The sequence below is a fragment of the Tamandua tetradactyla genome, chromosome 4 (genome assembly GCF_023851605.1).
Source record: "Tamandua tetradactyla isolate mTamTet1 chromosome 4, mTamTet1.pri, whole genome shotgun sequence".
Taxonomy (NCBI): domain Eukaryota; kingdom Metazoa; phylum Chordata; class Mammalia; order Pilosa; family Myrmecophagidae; genus Tamandua; species Tamandua tetradactyla.
In genome coordinates, this window is record NC_135330.1 from 95,909,288 (window position 1) to 95,934,895 (window position 25,608).

The window sequence follows — 25,608 nt, forward strand, 5'->3', positions numbered from 1 at the left end:
AACAGCAAAAACCTTATAATGAAAGTACAAAGACAGATAGAATAGATTTCTGCATTATTTCACTTATATGAAGCTTTACATCAGGGAAACCCAATTTATGGTGAAAGAAATCAAAACAGGGAGAGCTTCCAGTTGGTATGGGAGGGAGATTGGGAAAGACACAAAGGAATTTGGGGAGGTGAAGGAAAGGTCTTACATCTTGACAGGTATGTAAATTACAGGAGTGTATGCATTATCAGACTCACTGAAATGTATACTTAAGATCTGTGTAATTAAATATATTATATCTCAATTTAATGTCTTAACATTATGTGTGTTGTTTTACCAAATATTGGACTTTTAAAATAACATGTAAGCTGGAAATGCAAACATATTTTCATTGCTTAAAAATTTCAAATTAAATTTACCAACAGTGAGAGCTCATATTTATTTATTTTCAGAATAAGATATTTTATAAAAGCTTCAGCAAAGCAATAATTTTGAACAGCATGTACCCTGATTATCGTTAAATACACTTAGGCCTTGAGCAACCTCAGTTGTATTCCATAAATGCATACTGCCATCTGCTGAACAGGACTATAAATGCTAACGTGCTGCACTATAAGCCAAGCTTCAAACAGCATCTGTGTGGCCCAACAGAGGGTCTCTCATGTCAGAAGAATCTAAACATAACAGCAAACATGTAAAATCAGGAGAAAAAAAGACCAATCATGAAGGTAGAAAAGTACAGAGACAGTAAAACATATATAAATAAAAGCACCTATTAACAGTATGAAACATGCTTTCTAGTTTCTATTATTCTTCTGAAATGCTGAAATAATTAAAAACAGCCTTGGGAATACACAAATGTAGAGTTGCAGAGTCTAAAATTAAAAAACATGTATTTTTTTCCCTTAAAAATTAGGTATTTCCTTCTCTCTCTTGTTTTTTTGTTTTTTTCTTAACCTTTGCAGGGTTAATCTTCTATTTGCCTGGATTTAAAAATAATATGGTAAAACAAATAATTTGAATTTAATCTACCTCTAGGGAAACTTAAGTCCATGTTCACTGAGGAAATAAAGAGATCTTTCCTCTGAATTCCTCCAACATTTTGGATATACCTCCCTCAGGTCACTTATCCTACTCTACTATAAATGGTAATTAATAAACTGATAATTAATAGGTTCAGGCTCAAATGCTGATTTTTTTATCAGAAACCATGATAAGAAGGCAGTGGGATGAGATATTTAAAATGCTGAAAGCAAAAAATTGTAAACCAAGATATCTGCAGCCTGGAAAATTGTCTTTCAAAATGAGAAATGAAGACATTCCCAGATAAACAAAAGCTGAGGGAGTTGTCAGCACCAGTCTAGCACTCCAAGAGATGTCAGAGTTCCCTAAGTTGAAAGCAAAAAAAAAACAGATAACAGATCAAAGCTGCATGAAGAAATAAAGATCTCCACAAGGGTAACAACATGGGTAAATATGCCAGTACTGTTGTACCTCTGGTTTGTGCATTAGTTAGGGTTCTCTAGGGAAACAGAATCAGCAGGCCATATCCATAGATATATAATTTATAAAAGTTTCTCACATAACCATGGGAACATAGAGTCCAAAATCCATAGGGCAGGCTGTGAAGCTGATGATTTTGATGGAGAGTCTGGATGAAATCCACAGGAGAGGCTCACCAGCAAAAGCAGGAATAGAGCCTGTCTCTTCTGAATCCTCCTTAAAAGACTTTTGGTGATTAGACTGAGCACCACTCACTACAGAAGACACTCTCCTTAGCTGATTACAAATGGAATCAGCTGTGGATGCAGCTGACATGCTCATGATCTAATTCTATGAAATGTCCTCATCGCAACAGACAGGCCAGCACTTGCCCAACCAGTCAAACAGGTACCACCACTTGGCCAAGTTGACACATGAACCTGACCAAGATGGTTTGTAACTCTACTTTTTACTTCTTCCAGGATCTAAAAATCAAATGAATAAAATGTAATGATTAATCTGTGATTTTGGGTTCAAAATGTATACACATGCAATTTGTGACAAGAACTATGAAAGGCAAGGGGACAGAGGGAAAAAAAAACATAGTTTGTGTATACTATTGAAGTTAACAGTATATAGATATACTTGTAAGTTAAGTTGGTATCAAACTGAAAGAAATGATCAATTTAAGATGTTAACTTGAAGCTCCATAGTAACTAAAAAGAAAAGATCAGAGAATGTGCAAGCTCACAGAGACAGAAATTAGAGTATAGATTTTCAAAGGCATGAGGGGTGGCAGAGATGGTGTGGAGACTTAATGCATAATGGGTGTAGGGTTTCTGTTTGGGGAGATGGGAGTGCTTTGGAATGGCAGGTGGTGAGGTCCTACAGCATTGTGACTGTGATTCATCTCACTAAATGGAATGTTTGGAGGTGCGTGGGGTGGGGAAGTTTATGTTGTATATATGTCCCCACAGTTAGAAAATAAATCAAAGAAAGAACAACTAAAGATAAAATGGCAATTAAAAGCAATACACAATCCTGGATGGGATCTAACAACAGAAGAGAAAAGGCTCCAAAGTATATTGTTGGAACAAGAAAAAACTGGAATATAGACTTTAAGTTTTATTCAATGTTAAATGTCTTGAACTCGACAACTGCACTTCAAGTAGTTACATAAGTAAATAGTCTTGGTCTCAGGAAACACGTGGTTTTATTCAAGAAATATGATGTTTACAATCTATATTAAGCTCAAACAATGAACTGAGAAATACAGATAGAATGATAGATGAATAGATATCAGGTGGATGGAAGGAAGGAAGGAACAAAGGAAGAATGAAGAAAGAACAAAGAAACAAATGGCAAATGTGTCAAAACATTTATGCTGTTAGATGTGAGTATGTGTGTGTGTGTGTGTGTGTGTGTGTGTGTGTGTGTGTGTGTGTAGGATACGTTGGAATTCTCTGTATGGGGTTTATGTTATTTTTGTAACTGTCCTGTAAGTTTGAATGCATTTCAAAATAAAAAGTTTTTAAAACAGAGCAAAAGGGGAAGGGCTGGCTGGGACAGAATGAGGGACAATTTATCCTCTGAGAGAGAGGTAAAGAAGTAATGACAGACATAGAACAAATGAATCTGTAAAAGGACCAGGGGTGAAGAAGAAGTGGTGTTGGAATTTAGAGGTAGCATGCTGGGCCTCAGTTTTTTCCTTAAGAGGGGAACTCTTGGTGAGAGTCAGCTCATTGGGGCAAGGATTTTGTTCATTCACCTAAGCCTCTAGCAAATTGCCTTTCACAAGATATATGTTAAATTCTTATTAATTAAATGTCCAGTGAGCTTTTGTTTATTGAATTTCTTACCTTCACTTAGGTTCAGTGATAAAATTAATCTAAAATAATAATGAAAATATATGCTTTTATGATACTTTATACTTTCTATAATTTAAGAGGACACCAAATAGCCCATTTTTAAGCAGTCTTTGCCAGGGGAATTCATAGTAACATCTGGTGACATTATAATATGGACATATGTTTCATGGTGTTGTTCCAAAGACTAAACAGCATTTCTTATCTTTAAGGCCTCTTAAATATTTTGGTGTCATGGAATTTAGAAGTATTAACCTCTGCACCCTTTCAATAATTGATCCAGGGAATTGATGCCAATATTCATTTGCCTTCAAAGTCTGTCACGAATAGAGATGAAATGTGATTGCAGATTAGTAAATAGTGCATCAGGCACTATACTGAGGCCTAAACTGAAGAAAACAATTGTCAATCTGGCCACCATTTCCAGTCAATGACACTTGAGGGGAGGGAACTCTTTTCTCAGGAAAAGCGAGGTTTTTTTTATTAGTATTATATATCAAATTGCTTCCTAAATACAGAAATCTTCTTTTTTTTTTTTTTTAACAAAATAGAGACACGGTTCTCTCTTTCCAGTTTATTATGAAGCTACCTAATTATATCCCTATATATGCTGTGAAAAAAATGTGCAAAAAGAAATCATTTATCCTTTCAGATATGGGGGAATGACATCCTGTGAGAACCCTAAGGATGAGTGTTGGAGTCAGTGGTATCCCAGGCCAGATTGGCCGGCTGGTGCCTCCACTGCAGTGTGCTCCCCACTGCCACTCATCATCACATGCATCACTGCACCTCTGGGAATAAAAAGAGTGATCAATTTTTATTCACAAAAATCCTTTTGATACCTATCTGGCAGGGGATGCCATGATCACAAAGGCAGTTTTCCCAGGGCGAGGCTTATCCATTGCCCTCTGGATGTGCTGACCCCTGTGATTTCCCCAAATGTGGGAAACTTGACTGCAAATCTGTGGTAGTGGGGGACTGTGTTTGCACTCTTCTCTATTAAAAAAAATTGGTTGGATAATATGACTTGTTAAAAATAAAAATGTTTATGTGAATGGCTTTCTATTTTTCTTTTTTTAATAATAAATACAAATATTAACAAAGCAGTGTTCATTTTCCTACTGCTACTGAGTCAGTGGTTGGCAGACTATAATCTGTGGACCATAGCCAGTCAGGAGTCTGTTTTTTTACAGTCCTCAAGCTAGGAATGGTTCTTACATTTTTAAATGGTTGTAAAAAGAAAAAACAAACAAGACGAGAATATGTGAGAGCAGATGGCCCACAAACTCTAAAAACCATACACTATCTGATGTTCATAGAAAAAGTATGCCAATCTTTGTATGGAATCAACCAAATAAACTCCCTAAGCTCAAACTGAAAGTGTAAAAGCATGCAATATGATTTCAATAAAGAAAAATAGAAAAATATCAATTATTTTAATCTAAAATTTGAGGAAAAAATGTCAGGATTTCTAATACTTAAACCTAATTACCTCAACTTTACCTTAAGATACGTGTGCACACACACACACACACATGTATACACACATAAATTTTAAACACCATACAAATAACATCTAATTTCAGGAAGGATCCCTATTTGGTAGTGATAAATCTATTTGTAGTGTTGTGCTACTCACCAGTTTCATTTACATTTCCAAAAAAAACACTACAACATATGAGAAATGCATAACACAAATGCATAATCAGGCTGATTTCCAATGATGTTGGTTTAAAGCATATAAAAAGCACATACTTACGAGCTCTGAATGTATGGATAGGTTCTACATCAATAGAGGTACTCCTAAATAAGAGAGAAAAGATCATTTTTACCATCCTAATATTCAGTAGTGAACACTATGACAGAATACCTGTCATAAAATCACCTCTAGAAAACTATGGTAATATACAATTCTTGATTACCAGATATATAAGAAAAATTACCTAACACCATACTTTCATGGCTTCAAAAACAAGATCTTCATTTAGTAATAAAATCCTGTTAGAGATCCTTTCCACATGGCCATAATCTATTTGACTAAATGGAGACAGCCTCACCCAGGGAAAACAACACAGTCTTTGAGGGCAGAAAGTTCTGATTTCAATTTCCAGTTCTACTATTATCTAATAAATGATTTAATATTTCAAAATTTTGGATTTCTCTATGCTTAAAGCAAAACAAAGAAAGTGACAACACTAAACCTCTCACAAGGACCAACTAAATGGCATTCTATAAGTAAAACAGCCTGGCATGTGCACACAGTAGGATTTTAATAAACAGTACCTTCATTTCCTTGTCTTTCAGGAAAGTTAATATGTCTATGGTTGACACCATAGAAGCTGCCCAAGCCACAAGTTTATTCATTGCTCAGAACATCACCAGGGATACAGTTAACAGTACTTTCAACTAGTTAGCAGGATTGTTAATGGAAGCTGGATTTAAAGCCAGTACTTGTCATTTTATACATTGTGTTGCCGTTACTTACAGGCAGATGTCATTTTATACATTGTGTTGCTCAAGTCACTTCCAAGTTTAAAGCTCAGGAGTAAAATAGGCCACTGTTATTTACATGTGAAAGTATTATTACTAACCTCCCTTCAGCAGGTAACTTTTTTCAATGTTTTAAAAATTTTTAGTCAAGAATATATGATAAGACATTCATATTCTATAGTCTAATATGATACCCACTGTGACCAAAGAACTAGCAAGACAAAAGGCACAATTTATGGTAGAAAACAATTTTTCTTTGCTGAACACGCTTGATTCATACAAGGATAAATTTGGTTTCAGCAAAGTCTGGTTGAGCTATCTGGGGTAGACTGATCAATCAAGTATTTTATCTACCCTATATATGACTCACAGTAGGAATGTCATTGATCTCTTTTAAACTGGCAATAGAGGTCATTCATCAGGGGTAAAATTTCTCTAATTCCATCTGATGTTCAGTTGCACTCTTGTAATAGCTGCACCTGATGCTGAGGGAGGGCTCTTGCAGGAAGATGCTGGATTCTGGGCCATGTGACCCAGGAGCGGAGAGAAGTTCCAATAAGGACCCCATCAAAGGGATCAGGGGCAGCTGGCAGCAAATGAAAGGGTTTGCACTAACTTGTGTCTGGCCAAGGGAAGCACTAACAGCTCAGTGATGGCAACATTACTATCTTTCACTGTAGACACACTGGTGAATATGGAAAGTACACAAAGTCTCAAGGCCGAAATACAAGGTGAGAGAGAGATGGAAACCTTATTCTTCCTTCCCTCCACCCAGAAGTCCAAACCTATTAAACAAAGGCTGCAGGGAGCTAAGGATTTTAAACATGCCTGTACCTCTTTACAGGAAAAGTAGAACCTTCAGTAAAGAAAAGAAGCATTCCAAGCATGACTGCAAAGGGTATTCACAAATCCTGGGCAAACCATCCACTGATGTCACTTCTTCCTGAGACTCAGTTTTCCAACCTAATATTAGGTTGAGAGAATGGAGGGGAAAATACTCTAAATCACATGACATGGTGAAGAAGGAAGAACTAGAAGAGATATTTGGGATATTTAATAGCAAGTAAAGAATAAGTATTTTTCTATTGGAAAAATGGTAATTAAAATATTTAAGGTTATGGTAGAATATTTTCACTTTTTGGCTGGAGCTGTTTTCTGTAAATTCCACATTTTTAATGTGTGATCCTCTGTTGCTGTTATTCAAACAGCTTAACTGGGTAGAAATCAAGGGCTTGAATACCATTAAAGTGAATTCTTAATGTAAACCATCTTCCTCAGTGCATCTTTATTGTTTGTTATAAAAGAAACAAACAAAAAAAGATACTTAAGCATTTAGTTGAGGACAGAAAGACAACTATATTTCAATATTCATTCTTGCTGATTTGTCAGTAAACAGTCATGTTATTTTCAAAACAATAAAAATTTTGAATTTATATAACCAAAACAAATAGGTAACATTAACAATATGCCAACAGTAGCTTCCTTTGAGAAAATACAAAGGTGTAACAAGAAAACAATTAATAAAACTCAATGTAATAAGAGGATCAGATAGTTTAATAATGCATAATAGATAATAAATAGGATCATTTTTTAAATATAATTAAGTTTAACCTAACTTATAATACAGAAAATAGTTTTGGGTAAGAGTTGAAAAAATAAGTTATCTTTAAAACTGTTAACATTTTAGAATATGGCTGTACTTTTGAGATTATCAATACTTTCTAACACAAGCTAAATTTTCTTCAGTTTATTTTACACGATGTGCTAGTTTGAAAGGGTATATGTACCCTTGAAAGCCATGTTTTAATCCTAATCCCATTTTGTAAAGGCATTCATTTCTTCTAATTCCTATTCAGCACTGTATGTTTGAAATTGTAATTAGATCATCTCCCTGGAGATGTGACTCAATCAAGAGTGGTCGTTAAACTGGATTAGGTAGAGATGTATCTCCACCCATTCAGGTGGGTCTTGATTAGCTTACTGGAATCCTATAAAAGAGGAAACATTTTGGAGAAAGTGAGAGATTCAGAGAGCAGAGAATGCTGCAGCGCCATGAAGCAGAGAGTCCTCCAGCCAGTGACCTTTGGAGATGAAGAAGAAAAATGCCTCCTAGGGAGCTTCATGAAACAGGAAACCAGGAGAGAAAGTTAGCAGATGAAGCTGTGTTCACCATGTGCCCTTCCAGATGAGAGAAAAACCCTGACCATGTTCACCATGTGCCTTTCCAGATGAGAGAGAAACTCTGAACTTCACCATCTTTCTGAAATCAAGGTGTCTTTCTCTGGATGCCTTTGACTGGATATATTTATAGACTTGTTTTAATTGGGACATTTTATTGGCCTTAGAACTGTAAACTAGCAACTTATTAAATTCCCCTTTTAAATAGCCATTCCGTTCCTGGTATATTGCATTCTGGCAGCTAGCAAACTAGAACACATAATGAAAAGCACTTACTAAAATAGATGATTGAATTGGTAACAAATTTTATTAACTGGAAGGAGAAAACATTAAAATTGAAAGAAACAATCATTGAAAATTATACAAAATCGATTCCTTTAGTGTGGCAGGTTGAATTGTGTACCCCAGAAAAATATGTACTTAAGCTAAATCAATTCCTGTGGTTGTAAAGCCATTGTGGATACAATATTTTGAAGATGTTCTTTTCAGTCAAGGTGTACTCAACTGAATCAGGCTGAGTTTTAGCCCTGTTTTTGGAGGTCCTATGGAGAAATCCACAGAGGGAAAGCCACATAAAGAGATAGAAACTGGACATCTATGGGAACCTGCAAGAGAAGGGAGAGGACATCACTGTGCTTCGGGAAAGCCAAGGAACCCCAAAGATTACAAGCCCACCAGAACATCATAGTATTCAGGGAGTAAACAGCACCTTGCTGATGCATTGATATGGGACTTTTCCTAGCCTCAAAACCATAAGCCAATAAATTCCCACTGTTTAAGCTAACCCATTTTTATGGTATTTGTTTTCATAGCTGGGAAACTAAGACAACTGATATATTTAAAACACCATTATATTCCTTTTTTTCATGGTAACTCCATTTCAACAACAACTGAAAAAAATGCACTTACCATTTTCCCCATGCCAACCAACAAAATAACTAAAGAAATAGCCAATGTTTGACTTTATACCAGCACCATGCATGAACCCCTCATACTCTAAGGTTAAGCAAGAGTGGGAAAGTATAGGTAACACACTGCAGAAATATCACCAGAACACCAATAATAAAAGATAATACTAAAACAACAATACTAATAATAGGTGCAATATTTACCATTATTCATTATATTGAACATTATTCAAAGCATTTTACATATATTAATTTACTTAGTCCTCACAACATTCTCTACTTTACAGATTAGATTTCCAAAGCCTCATGTGGTGAAAAAAGGCCAGTCCAGCCATTAGCTGACAAAGAACTGAGGCATGCCAACAACCACATGAGTGAACTTGAAAGTAGACTCCTCAGGTTGAACCTCTGTGGGGCCTTGGCCAATGTCTTGATTGTAACTTCATGACAGACCTTAAGCCAAAACTACCCAGCTAAGCTGCTTCTGGATACCTGATCCACAGAAACTATGATATAAATAATTGTTGTTTAGAGCTGTTAATAAGCTTTGAAAGCAATTTGTTATGCAGCAAAAGGTTACTTATATACTTAATAAAAACCAGTAACTACTTTTAGAAACAGAAACAGATATAACATCAAGTTTTCTAGTCATTAAGAACTAAGAAAAAAAAATGGGTTTCTTCTAGGTAGATGATTAAGTTCCATTAAATGCCAGGCAACCTCTTTGTAGGTTTAGGTTAGAGGGGACAAAAGTTTCTAACAGTAATTTCTGCTTCTAGGCATTATAGACTAAGTAATTTGGGTCAAATCTCTACTGAGACCAAGTAGAACAGCAGTACTAAATATAAAAATGGAGAACCAACAAAACAGTGAAAAAATAGTGGGTTAGGATTTAAGCAAGGACAGAAATCTAAGGAGATGAGCCTGGTATTTAGAATTTTTTCTGCCAAGGGTATTTTTTACTGACTCTAGAGGGGATGGCTGAGTCAGGGAGCAGGGCTTCTGACTGACTTGCAGGGCTGAGGGTATACAGATTAATGTCCAGGACCTGCCAAGGGAATGGGGCTTGGTGAGCCATCTTGCTTTGACTTGTGATTCCAAAGGCTGCCTCTGAGAGTCAGGGTGAACCATAGAAGACAGACCCTTGAAGGCTCTGTTTGAGAGCATCTCAAAAAGTGAGAATGGAATGAGGTGATCTCAGGTATCTAGATGTTCCAGAAACCTGAGAGAAGCAAATCAAAGTTTATTCTCTCCAGGAAAATATAACTAGGCCTCAAGTGATTTCTAAAAAGAACTAGTCCTCAAGTTATTTCTACAGGCAATTTTTAAAATATAGTTACTGGAACATAATAATAATAACTGTGCACATAAGAAGATAAAACAATATATCTAAGAAAAAAAGAAAAAAAAACAAGCAGAAACCACACATAATGGTAACAGAACTACAGAATTTCTGATTAAACTTTAAAATGATCAAGTTTACTATGTTCAAGAGCTAAAAGGAAAAATGAGAACTTTTGGAAGAAATCCCTAAAAAAATACAATAAAATAAACCAAATGGAAATTCTAAAAGTGAAAAATAAGATAACCAAAATTAAAATCGCAATGGATTGGGTTTAACTACTACACATAAGAGTGAACTGGAAGATAGGTTATTTAAAAAAATTAGATTGAAGCCTGGAAAGCCAAACAGAAGGAAAATAGAGAAGAGAAGGGATAGGGAACACAAAGGATATAGAAAGATATAGAAAGAATGGCCAATGTGTGTAATAGTTAGGTTCAGGTATCAATTTGGCCAGGCAGTGGTTGTAAAGTTGTTCTGCTACTGTGGACTTAAATCATCAGCATGTGAAATTCATCTATGGCTGGTTACATCTGTGGTCAGCAAAGGGGAGAAATCTTCCAACATGAGAGAGGCTTAAAAGGAGGAGTCAGAAGAGAGGAGCTCAGACCCACAAGTTTGGAGATACAGAAAGGAATCACGCCAGGGTAAGCCATTTGAAACCTGAAGTCAGGAAGGAAGGTTAACAAATGTGGCCACGTGCCTTTCCACGTGACAGAGAAATCCATTTGAAAGACAGCAAGAAACTACAGAAGTTTTTAATTAAATAAATCCCCTTTATAAAAGCCAGTCCATTTCTGGTGTACTGCATTCCAGCAGTATAACAATGTGTTAACTAAAGTTCCTGGAGGAGACTAGAGAGAACTGTGCATAAGTAGTATTTAAAGAAAAATAACTGAGAACTTTCCAAAACTGATGAAATATATCAAGCCAAGAAGGCAGGCCTAAGAACTTCAAGATTGAATTTAAATAAACATACTTGACTGACAACCAGAACATAGGAACATATTAGTCAGAGAAAAAACAGATTACCACTGCATGCCAGTTGTTACATGACTGATAGAGTTTGACTTCAGCAGAAAACAATAAAAGTAAAAAGATGATTAAAAAAAGATATTTAGAATGCTTAAAAAAAGAAGAAAACCCTGCCAACTAGAATATCCAGAGACAATATGTAACCCAGCTCTGGAGAAATAAAGACAATTTAACAAAATTGCAATCTGAGAGGATTGAGCATAAGCAGCTCTTCACTAATTCAAAGTGTTCTTAGGGAAAAATGAAAGCTATTCCAGATGAACACTCAGACATGCAGGAAAGAATGACAAAAAAAGGTAAGCATATGGAATACAGACTGTACAAAACAATCATCTCTTTTAGGGGATATATAGAGAAGTAAAATATATAACAAGAATGACATATAAGTCATGAAAGTTAAATAGAGTTAAAGGGGACTAATTTCTTCACATATTAAATTTTGATAAGGATGTGTATGGTAATTCCTAAGGCAACCATGAAAAGAGTAACAAAAGAGTACATATAGGGATACCACCTGTATATACTTTGCAGTTGGGACCCTATTCAGAAGCATCCAGGGAATGGATGCCTGGAAGCTAGGCTTCAGACCTGCCTTTTCAGCATAAGTGTAGTGGTGTGGCAGTGGTGCAGTAAGTCGACTGGTGAGCAGAACATAGTTTTCAAAGTCTTACTTTGATATGTGCTCTGCAGTTGGACTTGCTTCTAGGGAAGGCAATAGCAAACTCTTAAGGAAACTGCTCAAAAACAGACATAGAAGTTGATGTATCAAATAACAGGGAATAGATGGCAGTTCATGAAGCAGCATATCACAACTCTATAGACTGTCTGCAGATGTGAATTCATCTGAAAACCACATTAAGACAAAGACTTTTGAGGGTTTCTACTGTGAACTACATCTCATTGCAAGTCAAGGACGTGAGAAGAACAAGCAGATGATTTTAGAAACTAGAGCAGATCCTAAAAAAACTTCTTTATAAGAAATCATGCCACTGTTTTTAGTTGTTTTTCAACAGTTAAAACAGATGTGTTAAAAGCTATTGCTTCAAAATGGAGCAAATGTTAATGGATCTCATTCTTTGTGTGTAAGGAAACACCTGGCTCCAAGCCTCTTTTCAGGAAAATGCTCAGATCATAAAATTTCTGTGTCAAAAGGAGCAAATAATGAATGCCAAGATGACTTTAGAATCACACTTCTATTTGTGGCTACTCAATATGGCAAGCTAGAAAGCTTGCACACACTTATTTCATTGGGTACAAATGTCAATTGTCAAGCCTTGGACAAAGCTAATCCTGATCCTTAGCAGGTAGATACCTATTCTTGCAGTTGTGCAAATGGACCATATAAACATCTTGGACTTGTTAGTACCATTTACTAATCAAATCTGTGATATTGGGCCAGACAACATAAACCCTGTGTATTCAGCAGTATTTGGAGTGCATGAAGATTGCCTAGAAACATTACCCCCAAATGGCTACAGTCCAGATGCCCAGATATGCCTCATTTTTGGAGTCAGTTCTCCCACGTATATGGCTTTCTGAAAGGACTGTGAGTTCTTTGAAATTGTGAATATTCTTCTGAAATATGCAGCCTAGCTAAATGAACTTAATTTGCATACTGCCTAAAGTATGAGACATTTTCAGTATTTTGTTACTTTTTGAAGAAGCATTGCCCATTGGCGTCATGGAACCATACATCTGAATTTATCAATCATGCAATTAAAGCACAAAGAAAATATATAGAGTGACTGCAAACTCTCCTGCTTGCTGGGCTTGACCTACTGAATCTACTACGCAGTTCTTGTATTGACTTAGTGATGACACTAATATGAATGTTTACAAACTGGGCCTCCCAGTCAAAAATATAAAAATAGTATAAGCCTCTCTTATATTATTTTATTGCCACCATGTTTTTATGTTATAATATTGACTTGCTTGACCATATTCTGTTTATTATATTAGTGAATAGTAATGCTGCTTCTAGTGCTTAATATGGCATGTTTCCAATGATTATGTGTTTTACTGGTGCTGGGTGTCAGAATGGAAGTATATTCAATTCTGGGGGTTGAACCTTTTATTAGTATTATCTTATTATTTGAGATTCAATCTCTCTTATGTTACAAGTTTTCCCTATCTTGTCATATTCCATCCTTATCTCCTAATTCAGTTACTTTTATGAAGAAATTAATGTTCATTGGCTTTCCATATGTAAATGCAGGGATGATATTTTTTAAATAATGTGGAAAATCATTTTGCTATTTTATTTTTCTGCAATCCCTTTATACTCTTCAAAAAAGACTACATTTCCAGTTTGCAAATGTAGGAACAGACTGTTACCTCTGAGACAGTGGAGCTGAAAAAAGTAGGTCAATATGGACATAAATGAGCATTTCATCATATTTAGAATCTAATCAGGAGACTGTGAGGAGCACTGTTTTATTCTTTTTTAAGAAAAAAAATCTGTATTCCTGAGATACTTTGTCCAATTCAAGATTCAAGCTCCATTCAGTCCCAGAATTAGAGAGCAATTTTGATCCTATGAAGCAATGACAGCCAGTTCTACTAATATTAGTGACTTTCCTTTTTAAAAAAGAATCTGTATAAATCATCAAACACTCCATGAAACACAGATCTCAGAGTTCTGGGTTAATGAGGTGCTTCCTGACTGGTTTTACAATTGCCTGATCTGAATCTAGAGTCTGGAAGAAGTAAACACTGTACTGGGTGAGCTGTGGGGAAAGGCTACCAGATAAAATGGAAGTAGAACTGCCACATTGGACAACCAGAAAAGGCATCTGAAGGAGGAAGCCTTCTGCTCTGTTGGGATTCTGTGGCTTAAAGTAGATGAGAATGGGTCAACCAGCTCCATCTCTAATAGATCTTTGCTGTTTGATAGAAGCAGCAATAAAAGTGGATCGAATGATGGGGGCACTGTAGAGATCAAGAGGTATCTCTGACTCTCAGCTCAGATTAGAGCTACAATTGCTGCCTGCGGGTGGAGATGGCATTTGAATGTGGATGTATAGGCATAATTGCTACCAGGTAGAAATTCTGGTCATCAAAATTACATTAAATTCTGAGTTAAATGTATATGTGGTATATATTTACATTTTTCCAAACCTGAGTCTCTGATTTTTAACTCTATGCCAGGTTTTTGATACAGCCAAATGTACACAGAATGCTTAGGTTCAAGGTTGACTCTCTACCTGTGTTTTGTCCATATTCAAATGTACAATTAATTCAATAACAAGAACTCGAGCAAAAAAAGAGTATACAAACTCCAAAGAAATGGGAGAGGAGACTCAAATAATAAGAAACTAATCAACTCATGTAGAAGAATAAAGAAACATAGTACAGACAACACAGATGTTGGGCTTAAATGAAAATATACCAGTAATTACTTTAAAAAATAAATGAACTAAATAGTCCAATTAAATGGTTAAAACAAATGCAACTAACTGGTGCTTAGATAGATAGATGCAAAATAGAAGAGTACAGAAACAATAGAAATAGAAATGATTTAAAAAAACCTATCATTGATGTAGAGAATGGAGTGCAAGGAGACTATTCAGACTGGAAGATTGTAGCAGTAGTTCTGAATGAAGAAAATGATGTCTTGGACTAGGGTGGGAGGTAGAAAGAAGTGTGTGAATTTTGGCTGTTTTGGGAAGTATAAATCACAAAGAATGAGTTTCAGGAAGACATGGATGCTAAAGGTTCCACTTTGGAATGCTTCTTTATTTTATCCATGGTTTGCTTAGGCATCCACTCTATATCCCCTACTTGGCAATCTTGACCCAGGAAATTCAATGTATTCTCAAACAGAGATAGTGAATTATCAAAAATTAGGTGCTTTTAATGAAGACATGAATTGTAAAGACTTTAACTATCAAAGAAGCAACTTTTTTCCTGATAAATTATTCATTACGATTAGGAAGTATAAACAGATTTTAAAACAACTGCATTGGGGATTAAATAAATGCATCCACAAAGGTGCAAAGATGAGTTTTGGTCCAAATCACTAACAGGTCAGTCTTAACATCTGGAAAGCACCCTGTATACATCAGGTCTAACAATAATTGAAATCACTTTTTGGCAGGGTATTGACAATGTACTAAAAGTAAAGAAGAAAGACATATATTACTTTTAGGAAGATGTAAATTTCAACTAATCATTTGTTTTAGTTTGCAAGTTGCCAGAATGCAATATACCAGAAATGGAATAGCTTTTATAAAGGGAGTTTAATAAGTTACAAGTTCACAGCTCTATGCCTATGAAAATATCCAAACTAATGCACCCAGGGAAAGATACCTTAATTCAAGAAAGGCTGATGTGTCTGGAACAGCTCTTTCAGCTGGGAAATCACATGGCTGGCATCTTCTGGTCCCTTGCTCCTGGAGTCTGCTGCATTCAGTTTTACCACTGCCATCTTTTTCTATAAAATTGACTGTTTATTTTCAAAAACTGAATAAAAACAACAAAAATAAAACCAATACTCACATCATAAGTTAATGAATCTGCTTTATTGGCCACTGTCAGTCTTGCCAATTCTCATGTCCCAGTTCACTTCATCTACTCCCATGAAAAAGGACTCCCCCTGAAGAAGGAGGGGATGTCAATACTTCCACTGAAGGGGGAAGACAGAAGAAACATAAAGCAAACATCTCTAGAGTCAACAATTAGTCTAATTTGCTTGTATCAAATTCATTTCTCATAAGGGTATCTATATACTTGATTACTTTTAAATGTCTTCAAACACAATAAAATCCAAACAGCAGTAAATCCTGAGAAACTGATTGCTATTTTCATAGCTAAAAGTAGAATCTAATTAGAAAAATAAAACATGAAACCAAACCAATAATCTACTGTCCTTCACTTTTCACTAGAACAAAATTAGGACTCTGGAGTAAGTTTTTCTCATTTGATAGTTCATTCTAATTACATGGATTATTTCTAGAAATTATTAAACATAAATGACCCTTTCTGAACACTGCTAGTCTCATTCAAAATGAAATTAGCTCTATAGCTTGGAAGAGTGTGGAAAGTTTCTAATGAAAATAGCTAAAATTATAAAATGTGCCTATTTGGAGCAAAATTAACATTGCTATTAGCAGTCAATATTCCATCTAGAGATGATGAAGGGAACAGTGAGTAGAAGACAACCCCATGATGTTCTTCCTTTTTGTCTAGGCAGTGGAGGTACAGGTGAGTTCACTTTGTAATATTCCTAATACCATTTGACAAACACTTTTCTGCAGGTATGTTATACTCCTTTGAAAAAAATTTACATAAAACAGTTTTTTTTGCAGTGCACATTTCAACACTTTCATTAGCTGCCAACTGTGTTTCAAAATGTCAAATTTAATTTGTGATGAACTTGAATATTTTTCTTTGTAACTCTGAACATAGCAACCCAAATGTTTTCAAATAGTTATTATAGAATAACAATAAAAGGGGAATGCCAAATTAAAACAAAGATCTTATTTAGTTTGGTTAATAATAAAATGTCACTCTATAAATGAAAATTATTCTGACAAATGACATATGCCATTTGGCAAACAGTACATAGTCTGTCTCTATTATTAGATTTCTGCATGGTTTATGTATAAGTTAAGGTGAAACTTCTTAAAAAACACAATTAAAAGAATAAGAAGAAAAACTAACTTTTCTCCTTTATCTAGGCTCAATCTTAGAATATTTCTTTAATTCTTAATCAAATAAAGAATTAAATAAATTTAATTAAGTGATTAACTCTTAATCACTTAAAAGTGATTAAAATTTTCATAATAGAATAAGAGAGGGTCTTTCAATAATTTTCTAGAGGTGGTTAATTTACTGATAGCAAAATTTATGAGTTAATTAGATGAATTTAGTAGTTCAAACTTTGCTAAAGGGATAAATTAATTTGTTCTTGAAATAAAGAAGTTAATTCTATTAATTAGTACATATGGAAAAGTATATTTACAGGGTGTTTTTTAGCTTTAGGTGCATTCATGGGTAATTGTTAATATATTTATTGAATGCATGAAAGAGTGATTACTTGCTTTATTAACTTTTAAATAAATGTTACTTGTAACATGTATAAGTATGTATGTGTGCATGCATATATATTTAACAGAAATTTGCCATCTTTACCATTTTTAAGTGTACAATTCAGTGGCATTAACTGTAATAAAAAGATTGTGTTATCACTGCCACCATTCATTACCAAAGCTTTTTCATCACCCCACACAGAAACTCTGTACCCATTAAGCAAGAATTCTCCATTTCCTCCTCCCCCAGCCCCTGGTAACCCCCAGTCTACTTTCTGTCTCAGGTTACCAACTTTTAAGAACAGAACTGGTAGAAACTTTACTGAAAATCCTTGTAAGAACAAGGTGGGGCATAAATTAAATAAATAAGGCATTTTCAAACCACCACAAAATAAAATGAGTTTTACAAAGCTGATGGGGCCAGGACTGAGGAAAATCAGAACACAGGGTTAAGGAGGACACTGTCTCTATTTAAAGCTTTGCCTACTCTATGAGACCAAAGGAAGGGAGGTTTATTTTGTCCAAAACCTAAATTTTTTGCTGCACATAATCTAATTCAACCTGTCTGGATAGATCATTTAAACAACCCAAACACATGGAGACCAGAATGAGAATGAGGGCTTGTAATTCTGTATAGTGTAATGTAAATCCTGGCTATATTCTAGAGTAAGTTGAGCAGATAATTTAAAAGTATTGGCAAAATCCCTTGAAGAATGGACTAAAAATATGGAACTACTAAACTCTACCACTGGGGAAAATCCTGATACTGTCCTAAACATGGGGAAAATCCTGATACTGTCCTAAACATTAGGGACTCCCAAGTCATTAGGCCATGCCCTTGATCTTGAGGCTTGCTCTTATGAAGCTTATTTTTGTAGCAAAGAAGCTTAGCCTACCTATAGTTATGCCTAAGAGTTACTTCCTGAGGATCTCTTTTGTTGCTCAGGTGTGTGCTCTCTCTCTCTTTCTCTCTCTAAGTCCAACTCTGCAAGTGAAATCATTGCCCTCCCCCCTACATGGGACATAATATCCAGGGGTGAAAGTCTCCCTGGTGACATGGAAGGTGACTCCCAGGGATGAGCCTGACCTGGCACTATGGGATCAACAATGCTATCCTGACCAAAAGGGGGGAAAGAAGTGTAACAAATAAGGTATCAGTGGCTGAGAGAGTTCAAATAGAGTCAAGAGGCTACTCTGGAGGTCACTCTTATGCAGGCTTCAGCTAGATATTTCAATTCATCAGTTTGTCAAACCCCAATCCAAACCATTCCTGTCAACCCTAAAGAACACCTAGGACTTTATATGAGTTTCTACAAAGGTTTCATGCACTATGATTACTTTACAGAAACCTACAACCTCCAGATTGTTACCTAGGTCAGATATGTCCTGAAACACAGAATGCCCAGCTTCTTCAAAACATCAAATAGTTCCATCTGCCTATCCCATATTATTGACAGCCCCTTCCAACATGAAAAAGTTAGAATGGGCATTGCCCAAATACTCCTAAAGGCTGGGAGAAAGGTCAAAGGAGAAGGTGGAGCTATACCAGAGAAAATTGGATTTAACAAATAAGCATGACTGCTGAATATTATATTGATATTTCTATTAGTTTCCAGTGTCTTGGAGTAGCTAAGAGAAAAAACACAAAATTGTGAAACTGTAACTCATACCAAACTCTGAAAACTGTTCTATAACTAATTGTAGTGTGCTTTGAAGTTTATTGCTTTTTATTTTTCACAATGAAAAAACACAGCAAAAAATGGGTTTTACACAACATATGAAAAATTATCTGAGCTGTTCAAATATCTCTCAACATTTATTAATGAGGAGTGGGGAATTGTTTTAGTTAGAATAATGATTTTTTTATGCCAAAATTTCAAACCAAATAATTCATGGGAGACTATCAGGCTAGGTCTTCAATCAGGTATATTTTGTTTTGTTTTGTTTTCATATCTAACATTTCCAGATAACTTTCTTCAGGTGTGAAACAAAAAGGACTCAAAGACTGATTCCTGAGATTAACCATATTTAATCTTTGTAGATTTACCTCCTAGTACTTACCATAGCCTGCTCCTAATCACTTTTGCCATTTTTCTTTCACCACTGCCTAAGTTCCAGTCAATCCAATACAAACCCCATCCTTTCTATACTAGCTCATTTCTCCACTGCAAAGCAAAACAATAAAATGGAGGGCCTATACACAACATGTGGCTAAATTTAACTAATGCTCTAGAAATGGTCAAGTAATATCTGAGAACAAAGAAGGGCAACTGCTTCCACATAGACCAGTAAGTAGTTAGCATAATTCAGGGCTGGAAAAAAGAGCACACCGATGAGCCTCATTGTGATTTGATTGCTCTCTAATGTGCTTAGATCTTAACATTATAGGTTACATTTCTATCTGGTAACTAAACATACGAAATATTACTGACCCTACTCATCATCCTACAAAAGTATTTATCTGTGCCTCTTAAATGTGACACTGTCTTCTGAACTCTCAAAACAAAAGTAAAGCAATAAAAAATGTGTTTATATATATATATATATATTCTCTCTCTCTCTCTCTCTCTCTCTCTCACACACACACACACACACACACACACATACACACACAAATAATGATGACCTCAAGTCCTACAGGTTCTCCATGGAACAAGTGCTGCATGAAGACTATGGGAGTTGTTTCTGAAAGTGACTGGAGACCAAGGAGAATCAGCTGCAGGGAAGTAAATTTATAGTCTATTTCTTAAGTGCTGTTCTAGTTTGCTAGCTGCGGGAATGCAACACACCAGAGATGGATTGGCTTTTAATAAAAGGGAATTTATTTTGTTAGTTCTTCAGAGGAAAGGCAGCTAGCTTTCCACTGAGGTCCTTTCTTACGTGGAAGGCACAGGATGGTCTCTGCTGGTCTTCTCTCCAGGCCCCTGGGTTCCAACAACTTTCCCCGGGGTGACTTCTTTCTGCATCTCCAAAGGCCTGGGCTGAGCTGCTTAGGCTGTGCTACATTGCGTTCTCTCATTTAAGCACCAGCCAATTAAGTCAAACGTCACTCATTGCAGCAGACATGCCTCCTAGTTGACTGCAGATGTAATTAGCAACAGATGAGGTTCACGTACCGTTGGTTTATGTCTGCAGCAACAAGACTAGGTATGCTCACCTGGCCAAGTTGGCAACTGAATCTAACTAACACAAGTGCCTTCTCTATTTCTGAAAAATTTGGACTGAGGAGGAAGGTCTAGTGCCATTTTTGTAGATAAAAAAGTTAAACATTCAATGCTTCAGTTTTAAGATTCTTAAATATTTTTACTATTAAAAGTGTATTCAGAGGGCAGGCCATCATGGCTCAGCAGGCAGAGTTCTTGCCTGCCATGTTGGAGACTTGGGTTCGAGTCCCAGTTCCTGCCCATTCAAAAAAATGCTTTCAGGGTGCATGGGTGGTTCAGTGGTAGAATGCTGGCCTTACATACAGGAGACCCAGGTTCAATTCCCAGATCACACACCGCCCCCGCACCCCCCAAAATGCTTTCACTGGCTTATAATAGTTTTGCTTTTTTTTAATTAGAATTCTGAATGATCTATATTTTATCTAATGTGAAATCTCAGATAAAATACTATTTTTAAGTTATGAGAATAAGAGAAAAACTAACTTTTCTCCTTCATCTAGAACCAATCTTCTAGATGAAATGAAACTGATGAAAATTTTATTTATCTATGATGTAAAAAAATGACTCTCCTAATATACAATAAACACATTAAGGACCATGATTTTAAATGTGTAATTCACAAGACATGGGTCCATGTCCCCAAATTAATTGTATGTTGAGAGTATAATGTGTAGATTCTTCTTTATTTGATATATAGGTAATAAATTCCAAGTATACTATAATTAACTTCAACAAATAATTAACTATGCAATGATAAAAATTTCACTGAAAAAGTATTCCAAAAATGAAAGCTCACATCTCCTTAAAATTTAAATAAATTTAAAAATATGCAAAATGAATGTGATTATTCAGTGACTTTCTTTCCAAACAATTTTATTAGGCAAACAATAATTTGAAGTAGTATATATTCTGTAAATAATTACTGATTTGAATATTGAGGCAATCTTTTAAAAAAAATTTTGAAAAATATTCATTAATCAAGATTATATTTATGTTAATCAAGACATTGAGATAATGTAAATATCATTTAAAAATAAATTTCTGCATATGGGAATTTATAAATAGCTAAATCAGAACATCTGTGTAAGACACTGTGCTAGTTTGAAAGGATGTACCCTAGAAAAAGCCATGCTTTAATACTAATCAATCTTTTGGGACCAACCGTTTCTTCTAATCCTTATTCAGTACTATAGGTTGGAAACTTGATTGAGTTATCTCCATGGAGATGAGACTCGATCAATTGTAGGTATTACACTTGATTAGATGGAGAAATGTCTCCACCCATTCTATGTGAGTCTTGATAGTTTACTGGAATCCTATGAAAGAGGAGACATTTGGAGAGAGTGCCTTTTGAGAATGAGGGGAGAGCCACAGAACCCTGACAGAATGAGGAGAGAACCACAGAGTCCACCAACCAGTGACCTTTGGAGGTGAAGAAGGAGAATGCCCCTGGGGGAGTGTCACAAAGTGAGAGGCCTGGAGAGGAACCTAGGCAAACATCACTATGTTCCCCACGTGCCTTTTCAGTTCAGAGAGAAACCCTGAACTTCATCAGCTTTTCCTGAGTGAAGGTAACCTCTTGTTGGTGCCTTAATTTGGACATGTTTTGCCTTGCTTTAATTGAGAAATTTTCTTGGCCTTAGAACTAGCAACTTATTAAATTCCTGTTTTTAAAAGCCACTCCATTTCTGTATATTGTATTCTGGCAGCTAGCAAACTAGAACAGACACAAAAAGAATTGTAAAAAACTAGAAACAATCTAAATATCTAGGTTTAGCATTAAGTCTAAAATATAATATGCAACCTTAAAATTATAATTATGAAAGTTATGTTTATGATATGGTGTTGAGTAAATAACAAAACAGAATTATTCTACATGATGACTATAATTATGTAAAAATTATATGCATGTTGATAAGGGCTAGAATTAAACAAGGAAAACCAAAAATCAGAAAACATGACCAGACTTTTTCAGGTGACTTTTTTCCTTTATCAGTGATAAACTGGCTAAGTAAGATATTTAAAATATTTATGAGTTTCAAAGTAAACATTTACTACATATTTATTACCTAGACTCTTAACTTTGTTATTATTGGAAAGGTCCTACAACATGGGCTTCTGTGGAACTAAAGGATATTCTAAACTAGAATTTGGACTTGGTTTTTGTTTATTGCACCCTTTTTTCAAGTCTTAAAGACTGAAGTTGGAATCAATTCACTTTGACTCTAAGAAAACCTACCTTGAGGGAATACTATATAAACCAAGCATTTGCACAATGAAAGTCTTCTCTCTTATAGAGTCATTTCTAGTGACTGAAATTATATATGTGCATCCAAGTGCTTTTTGTGCTCCATAGTGTCTTAAACACTTGCCTTCATCTGCCCTATTTATTTCATGTTCAGGAGGTCTGGAGCTGCTGCCTCAGGAAGGTGAACCCACAGGTGACTGCAAAGAGGGAAATGCATCAACATCTCTCAATTTAGCAAGCATGTCTTGTAGTTTTGACCTATTGGGCCCTAACCCAGAAAAAAAGAGGAAGGGAGAAAAAGAAAAAACAGAATTATCCAACCACATGAAAATAGTGCCATAAATTTTATTCCTCTGATAAGGACATTACACTTTGTAAAGTAATAAACTACTTTTATTATTTTCAGAAGAAACTTTTATTTCTTGAAAAGAAAATTAAGGTAAGGAACAAACAGCACTATTTGCATAAAAAAGAATGTTTGTGTCCAATAATAAAAGCAGTGTTATTCTAAAGACAAATCTTTGTATATTGTCCTAAGGGCAGACAGATCACTGCAGGCTGTGAAGCCATTATGTACTGAATTGAGCATAACATTTGTTTTTGTTGGTTTAAAATAAGTTGCATTCATTGCCTTACATCCTGATGCTCTAGTACTGAGATGAAGTCTCACGGCCTGGTGATTACTTATCTGAGCTTCGCTCCATCATTCTCCCACACCCCTGTTTTGACTGTTTTATATAGTATAGAGGCTGAAACAGAACTTTGGTAGTTTTTCCTGTTATACATATTTAATTAAGAATGGGAAAATCTTACCCATAGTCCATTATGACTTTTTTTTCCTATACCAGCAAAGATACAACCAGTTTTAAGCAATTTTAGCTACCACCTAGAAATAAATTTTAAGACAGAGTGATTAAGGTACACAAATTGTCTGGAAATATTTCTATTACACCATATTAAAGAGACTCAAATTTTTCCAATGAATAACAAATCAGTCATAAAAAAAATTATGGTGGTGACTCATATACCAAGTCAAAGCTTTGGTTTAGTTCTGTTTTAATTGTAAGTCTTCACTTGTTCCTAGACTACTGTTTTATCAAGATAACATGAACTGAAGAGGATAAACAAAATATACTGAACCTTAGTCTACAGTGAAATGTCCAGTCATTTTTCTTTGCCACACTAAGATATAATATGCTTTTTGAGGCAATACTGATTGTAATTCCCATGTACAGGAAATCCAGTTACTTCTATTAGTAGGAATACTGTTTCAGTCAAATGGTGCAGTTGTAAACTGGAAGTGCTAAGTTCCAACTCCAGTGATGCCTTTAGTATTTGACAAGAACTGGTCAGCAAAAGAATGGATGATTCTATGTAAGTTCTGGCTACTTCTCCAACAGAAATATCTTTAGCTCTTTTATACTTCAAGACATTCATTTCATAGCATAATGACCTAAAGAAATATATCAATTAAAAATATTCTCCTTCTTTCTCATGTATAATGTACAAATTTTCCTCAAAATTTCAGTTTAATGGTTTTCTTGTGGATCCAAAAAGCCATGACAAATCATGTCTCACTAAGTTTAATACTGCAAGTGGGAAGGGAACATGTGGGGATGTAAGGAACTCTGAAATAAGTGAAATCTGTAAGACTATGGACAAAAGTACCTGTGAATAAGCAGTGAATTCTGATAAACTTCTTGTCCATGGGTGTGAAACTACTATACAAGTATGTTGGAAATGAACAATTGATTCAATAGACAGAGGATGGTGAAAGACAGTTTTCTCACTTTTGGAATGGGAAGTTACAGATAAATCATAGTAGAAAGCTATGATGATCCATTTGGTAATATGGGGTTGAATACATCTATGAACTCAACATTAGCTTTTCTCCTCTGTAGAGAGCACTATCCTGTCTATCCATTTTATAAATTCACTTATACTTGAAGAATACTGAAATATTGTTAACTATAGTTTCCTTTAGCTATATTTTTCCCATAACTACCCTGTTATTTCTTTGTACTACTGAGTACATTTGTTATAGTTCATGAAAGACCATTCTTACATTTACATTTGTACTATTCACCACAGGTATCATCCACCACAGGGTTCAATATGTTATACAGTCCTGTGTGTTATCATTTAGCTTCCTTCTAGCAAATTACAGTACCTAAAGCTACACCTTTCATCCATATTCACACACATAATTCAGCAATCTTAATTATATTCAAAATACTTTCCTACCATCATCTTTGGAAATGGATACAGATCTAGATTTTTAATGCTATTCTTCAATCAAAGGAACCAGTTCTTCCTCCAGAAATGGTTAATTCTAGGTCTGAGAAAGTAAATGTACAAAACAGTCCCGGAGGATTTTGTAGAACCAAAAAAGTAAAGAATTAAGAAAGCAGTGACAATACACATACAGTCACACACATTTGTAATTACATGCAAAATAGGAGCCAATTGAAATGTCTCCTAGTGGACAAAGCTGGAACAATTTTAATAACAAAATAAATCATTAGTGACACTACATTATAATCCAAAGTACAACATGAATAAGCAGCAACCAGAGTGACATAAATGATTACCTTAATGAATACATGGGGAAGAATGGAAATATCCTATCTGCTTGAGTTTCCTAGACTGATTAAGCAGATTTCATGAAGTGAATTGGCTTAAACAATGGGAATTTATCAGCTTATGATTTTGAGGCTGAAAGAAAGTCCAAATGAAGGTGTCATCAAGGTAATTCTTTCATCCCAGAGACCAGCTGCCAATTCTTGGCTCCTATGTCACATGGTTAAGGCACATGGTAGCATCTGCTGGTCTTTGTCTTCTCTTCCAGGTTTCACTGATTTCAGCTTATGGCTTCCCTG

At 35.3% G+C, this 25,608-nt stretch overlaps 1 non-coding gene and 2 pseudogenes across 1 annotated transcript; 2 read left to right on the forward strand and 1 right to left on the reverse strand.

Annotated features, from left to right (window-relative positions):
• Positions 1-1,533: 1,533 nt before the first annotated feature.
• LOC143680421 (striatin-like) lies at positions 1,534-24,437 on the reverse strand (annotated as a pseudogene).
• Positions 4,174-4,334, forward strand: LOC143681973 (U1 spliceosomal RNA). The gene has a single exon (XR_013175007.1). It is a non-coding gene; the product is annotated as a U1 spliceosomal RNA (small nuclear RNA).
• On the forward strand, positions 11,530-13,117 carry LOC143679387 (ankyrin repeat and SOCS box protein 3 pseudogene; annotated as a pseudogene).
• Positions 24,438-25,608: the final 1,171 nt, after the last annotated feature.